Genomic DNA, 6,741 nt, shown 5'->3' with positions numbered 1-6,741 from the left:
ATGTGAACAGAGGTGCGGATGGAACCTTCAGAAAGGAAGAACTCAACGTGCAAGAAAATGGGATGATGGGTTGAGGAGGACGAGGTGTAGTGATAGGGGGGAGAAGGTGTTGAGGCTGTGAAGGAAAGAGGATATGGTGCCTTGGTCCTGTACCAAGATCGTGAAGATATCCTCAATGAACCTGAACCTGACCAGGAGTCTGAGGGCAAAGAATGTTTCCTCTATATTGCCCACAAACAGATTGGCATAGGAGGCGTCTATGTCTTCACAGATTTGTTGGATAACTGCCCTTCAAAGGGGAAGTAGTTGTGAGTTAGCAAAAAGATATTAAGGTGTATGAAATATGAGGTTGTGGGTTTGGAGTCTGAAGGCTTTTGGGAGATGTTGTGCTCAGTTGTAGAAAGACCACGGGCATGAGAGATTTTGTTGTATGGGGAAGTGGTGTCAACAGTGATGACTAAGCATGCAGGAGGTAAAGGGGAGGGGTTGGTGGGAAGTCGGTGAGGAAAGTGGTTGGTATCTTTGTGTGAGAGCTTAGATTTTGTGCAATTGGTTGCAGATGGTCAACGAGGGCCGAAGTTATTTAAGTGGGGAAACGTAACAAGCTGCAATGGGATGTTGAGGACTGTTGGGTTTGTGGATATTGGGGGAGCATGTGGAAGGTAGTTGTGCAGGGTTTCGGAAAAAGCATTTCTACCGAAAAGATGAAACTTTGTACAAAGTCATCATTTAAGTGCAAGTTAAGCCATTCAGATTCTATAGAACAGTGTCAGATAACACTCAGGTTCATTAGTGAATACGCAGCTAAACCTACTACAATTGAAAAGTACAGATACAGACAAAATTTCGTTTTTGAAAAAAAAATTATTCATAATTTTGACAAAAACTATTCACAATAGAATCAAAGGAAATGGCCATTGTTGACAATTCATTACAAAATGCAAAACGCCAATATGTGGTAAATCCGAGCTTGGTAAAAGTTGGAGGTAGTGCGCCAACTCGTGAACATTGGTAATGTAACCAATCATGATGTCACTTTTATGACGCTCGATGAGATAATTTCTCAGTTCTCACCAGTAAACATTTTTCAAATAGTGAAATTGAAGCGGGCAACAGCGAAAATTCCTTTTGTTACACACTCACGACATAGCGAAAGCAAGATGAGGAAATAGTTCTTTAAAGAAATATAAATATTAGTGAGACACAATTTGACACAACTCACGCAAAAAATAACACAACTTAAGGGTATGGCACAGTAGTTCACAAAACTTCAGGAAAACATAGAACGACAGTTCACACAGCAAAATCAGGCATTTAAAGATTTCAAGAACAGTATTAGGCAACATTTCAGAGAGATGAGCAAAACTAAACGAACTGAATTACCTGACATTCTATCCGGAAAGTTGACAGGGCTAGGTAAACAAGTAAAACAAGATATAATTACTAACATACCCCGCAATATAGATACGTTAACGGAAAGAGTTATCATCTGTAGACGATTAGCAGGAACAACTTGCAGGTGAGTTACAAAACCTTAGTGAAACGTATTCTCAAATACAGGAGAGGTAACCCCAAGTGGAAGCGTCGGTAAAAAACGTGACGAACGCAGTCACCGAGTTGCAAGATATGCGTAAAAACTTAGCTACAGAAGTAAAAATGTTAAGTCTAGGAGTGGATCCGTTAAGTTTAGAGTCAAAATTTGATAAGATAGGAAACAAAAGAAAAATTCAGAGTAAGAATTGAAATCCATGGAGAAGAAATAAAAACTTTGAGGTTCGCCGATGACATTGTGATTCTGTCAGAGACAGCAAAGGACCTGGAAGACCAACTGAACGGAATGGACAGTGTTTTGAAAGGAGGATATAAGATGAACATCAACAAAAGCAAAACGAGGATAATGGAATGTAATCGAATGAAGTCGGGTGATGCTGAGGGAATTAGATTAGGAAATGAGACACTTAAAGTAGTAAAGGAGTTTTGCTATTTGGGGACCTAAATAACTGATGATGGCCGAAGTAGAGAGAATATAAAATGCAGATTGGCAATGGCAGGGAAAGTGTTTCTGAAGAAGAGAAATTTGGTAACATCGAGTATAGATTAAGTGTCAGGAAGTCGTTTCTGAAAGTATTTGTATGGAATGCACATTGGACTCGCATTCGGGAGGACGATGGTTCAATTCCGCCTCCAGCCATCCTGATTTAGGTTTTCCATGATTTCCCTAAATCGCTCCAGGAAAATGCCAGGATGGTTCCTTTGAAAGGGCATGGCCGACTTCCTTCCCCGTCCTTCTCTAATCTGATGAGACCGATGACCTCACTGTCTGGTCTCCTTCCCCAAACAACCCAACCCATCCATTATTCTCGTTTTGCTTTTGTCGATGTTCGTCTTATAGCCTCCATTCAAGACACTGTCCATTCCATTCAGCTGCTGTCTCTGACAGAATTACAATGTCATAGGCGAACCTCAAAGTTTTTATTTCTTCTCCATGGATTTTAATTCCAACACCGAATTTTTCTTTTATTTCCTTTACTGCTTGCTCAATATACAGATTGAATAACATCGGAGATAGGCTACAACCCTGCCTCACTCCCTTCCTAACCACTGCTTCCCTTTCGTGCCCCTCGACTCTTATAACTGCCACCTGGTTTCTATACAAATTGTAAATAGCCTTTCACTCCCTGTATTTTACCCCTGCCACCTTCAGGATTTGAAAGAGAGTATTCCAGTCAACATTGTCAAAAGCTTTCTCTAAGGGGAGATTCGAGAGTGGAACAGTAGAGAGACAGCTTAAAGGTGGTTCATTGAACCCTCTGCCAAGTCACTCAGATATAGATGTAGATGAATCCAATATGGCTGACCTATAATATGAAGACAGAGTACATGGTTGCCAGATTTTCCCCCCTGAGACAATAAATGTTAGTAAAAATTGGAATTGGCAGGAAATTGAAACATTCGAGATGGCACATTGCCATACTGGAATCTAAGATGGCTGGCCTGGAATACTAGTGCAGGCTCTATAACATTAGAATCCAAGACGCAAGATGGCGATCCGAAAAGTCTAACCTGTAATATTGGCACAGGCTCTATGATGTCAGAATCCAAGATGGTTATCTGAGATGTTAGACCTGGAATACTGGTACGGTTTCTATGGTGTCAAATTTCTTGGGTTTTCTGCCCCTGAGACAAAGAACGTTTGTTTTCCTCTACAGGTCAAGTCTGTGGTTCTGGAACAAAGAGCAAGGTCTACCCCCTCCACCTTGTACCAGTTCTAGGACAAAATGTGTTTGCTTCATCTGCAAGTTCAGGCCTGTCTGTTACACAAAGGATGCCAATCTGCTAACCGTAATTAGCATGTTTTCCCAAGCTACTATTCATTTCAGAGGCACTGGCTACTGCAGTTTCCCTAAGTTTGGATTTTTCACTTGCACTATGTTTATATCTTTAACACCACACCAAAAGGGATAAGACCCTCCATGCTTCCAGCTCCATCGCTCCCCACTCCATCCATCCCGCACTTCAGCCCATGAGCTTCAGCACTGGGAAGCAGGGCCATGCCACTGTACCATCAGACGTCGTGGCTGTCCCAGGCCAGGCAGCAGCAGCTCTGGCCACCACCATCTCAAACGAATAGTTGGTGCTAAGTGCGCCTGATGTTTGGGTGTTTGGGTGTAGGTGTTACATGCTTTTAATGAAATGTAAATGTCTCTCTGCTTATAAAAAGTGTCTGTGCATTACAGGTGTCTCTAACTATTACAAAAAATTGAATGATGTATGCAGATGTGTGTGTCTGCTTGCAGTAAAAAAGGCAAGTATAAATTTATCCAAGCTTATAGAAACACATATGCAGTGCAGATAAAACTGCACATTGTAAACAATTATGTATACATAAGACAGGACAGAATGAAAGAAAACAAATGACTAGCATTTATTGAAGCACGTTTATTTGTTCATTAGAATAGATTCCTGATAATGTTTGTTGCACTCTTTAACAGCTTGGAATACTCACAGCACAGTTGACACAATAATTACTTACAACTTCCCTGTCCAACAGCTTGGAATAGTCGTAGCACAGCTGAAAGACTTACACATTCTAGCTGCAACTGATATGAGATATATATTTACAGTTCACCTGTGGGAAACAGCACTAAATTCGTTCAAACATTCATGTACTGGTTTCCTATTCTCTCATTAAACATAGCCAGACTAATGTAATGTTGGCACAGTTGTATGTAAGCCAGAAGCAGAGTGTCACTTCTCCTTATCTCATTAACAATAAAAGCACAAATATAACCTCATATAGTTCCATAAAAAGCTTCAAGCACAACTGGCTACTACTAAACACATACACTCCATAAGCTATACCCAATAAGTATCAACGCTTAGGCTCATCTCAACTGATACATCATAGTTTCTCTGCACTGTTCACACACAAGTAGACAATATGAAGACATCACTGCCAATATCATATCCATACTCTACAAAACTAACTGTTCCCCAGAATTTTATCGTTTCACACTACATTCCACACTTACCTTAATATATTTTCGATATAGGTCATAAAATGTTTCGCACACAGACTGAACTGCAAGAATATTTATCATATCTCACAAATGTACCAAAATCTCACTAAAGTTAGCCCAGAAATAGAAAGGTGTATGTCTCATGTTCCTAGTTCAATATAATCAGAAAAGTGTAATATGTGTTATGACATAAATAAACAATAACTGTTCATAAAATGCTTAACATGTGAAAGGCTATGCAAGCCTCTCGATTTTTAAGTGCATAACGTTTCTACCTCTATTGCATTTTCATGTGGGATTCGTTTGATCCTATATGGTCCTTTGTACAACAGGAAGAATTTTTTGGTTTATGAATTACCCCAGCTGGAGATGTGATGCGCTCTGATTAGTACCTTGTGTCCTACTTCAAACTTTTTTATTCTAGCTTCAGCATTGTGGAGTTGTTGACGTTTTTCTGCTGTGTCCTTAATGTGACAGCCATTTCAGTAACATCCTTGTGTCTTAATTTTCTCACATAAGAAAACTGCACTAATGCTCTTATTTTATCAGAGCGTTCCTTGCTTTTTAAGACCAAATTGGGTGAGAAAGACGCAAAGTCATGAGGTAAATCATTTAATGTAGTTCGAAATAGGAAATGTATGGGTCCCAGTTCTTATGTTGTTATTGGCAGTACAATCGACAGAGCTTATTAATCTCTCTCACAACAAGTAAAGATACAAACACTGGTTGCATTCTGTGAGCCTTTATTGCGTTTACAAAATTTTGGAACGGAATTGTACTCCTTTATCTGAGATAACTTTCAAAAAATCTTTGTGAAAACTTGTGACACTGTCCTAGCCATGGCTTTGTGTAAAAGTGTTAAAGTTACGAATTTTGAAGAAAACTTCACTGCTACAAAGATGCATGTACATCCATTTCTTGATCTGACTGGGGGTCCAAGAAGATCAACTGCTGCAAAATCTTTAAGCTTGGACGGTATACTCGGGAATAAGGTGCAGAGTAAGATAAGGTGGAAAGTCTGGATTTTTGACATAGCTTGCAAGCCGCTAAAACTTTGCGTATTCCCTTCTCCATATTGTTGAAATAGCGCGACGTCTTTAATTTCTTAAAGCATTTTCGTGGTCCATAATAAGCGTGACAATGGTGGATGTACCAGACCAACTCGTTGATAAAATCCTCAGGAATACAAACTACCAAGTTTGTACCATTTACAGTGCTATGTTTAAAGAGAATGCCATTTCTGACTAAATAATAATGACGAGTTGCAATATTTTCCGTGTTGTACCATTTTTTGATTATGTCACTCCAAATAATGTCTTTCATTTGTTCTGTACTAAGTGATGCAATGATCATATATATATGACCTTCGCTGTTTAGTCCCCCTTAAACATCCCAACAACCATTTTATAATTTTATATGCCTACCCCGGGATACCTGTTACAGATGCACACCCACTCTTGGATACTTCCTACCATAGATTCATTGAACTCTCTAGAAACACATACATTTGTGTCTGTTTGCTCTTACACCTCTCACCATACATGTAAAAGAGGGTGTGTTTAGGGGAGAAATGGTCCCCTAGGGGAAAACATCAACCACCTCTCCCAACCAAGAAATCAAAACATCGTTTCAGTGTCCCCTAGGAACAAACCCACCCCAGAAAAACTTTTTCAGCTATTACATGTATGCTATTCAGTCATATGATATTATATATGTGAATGATATATCTTCTGGATTTTGGGCACAGAATCAGGAACTTTAGCCTATTAATTTGCTAGGTTCAGAGGTGCCAACGCCTAGCAGATAAAGAGCTTACTGCACTGCAGTATTAGAATTAACGCATAAAAAAGTGCGAATATGTCAAGATGTTCTGAATTAGACATCCTTCGAGCAATCACATAAATCAAAAAGCTAGTTCCTTTCTTTCACGTCCTTAAGAACCTGTCAATTAGGTTCTTCAGTTTTATACTATCACAAAGAGAATTAAGTTTAAATCTCTTGACAGGTTATTGGTTTGAGTTTGTTACAAATTGACTATAAAGTTTTAAAACAGTCATGCTTTTTATTGAGATATCCTGATACCACAAAGAATAAGATGGAAATTGTATTTTTGAAAGCAAGATTCCTACAAAGCAGAACGTAATGAAAAGTGCTGTGTCTCTTCATTCTTACACAAGGAAGATCATCTATATACTTCATATGTGGGATATACGGTGTGTAT

This window comes from Schistocerca gregaria, chromosome 5 (assembly GCF_023897955.1).
Source record: "Schistocerca gregaria isolate iqSchGreg1 chromosome 5, iqSchGreg1.2, whole genome shotgun sequence".
NCBI lineage: Eukaryota > Metazoa > Arthropoda > Insecta > Orthoptera > Acrididae > Schistocerca > Schistocerca gregaria.
The sequence above is the reverse complement of the archived record's forward strand: the minus strand, read 5'-3'. Positions refer to the sequence as shown.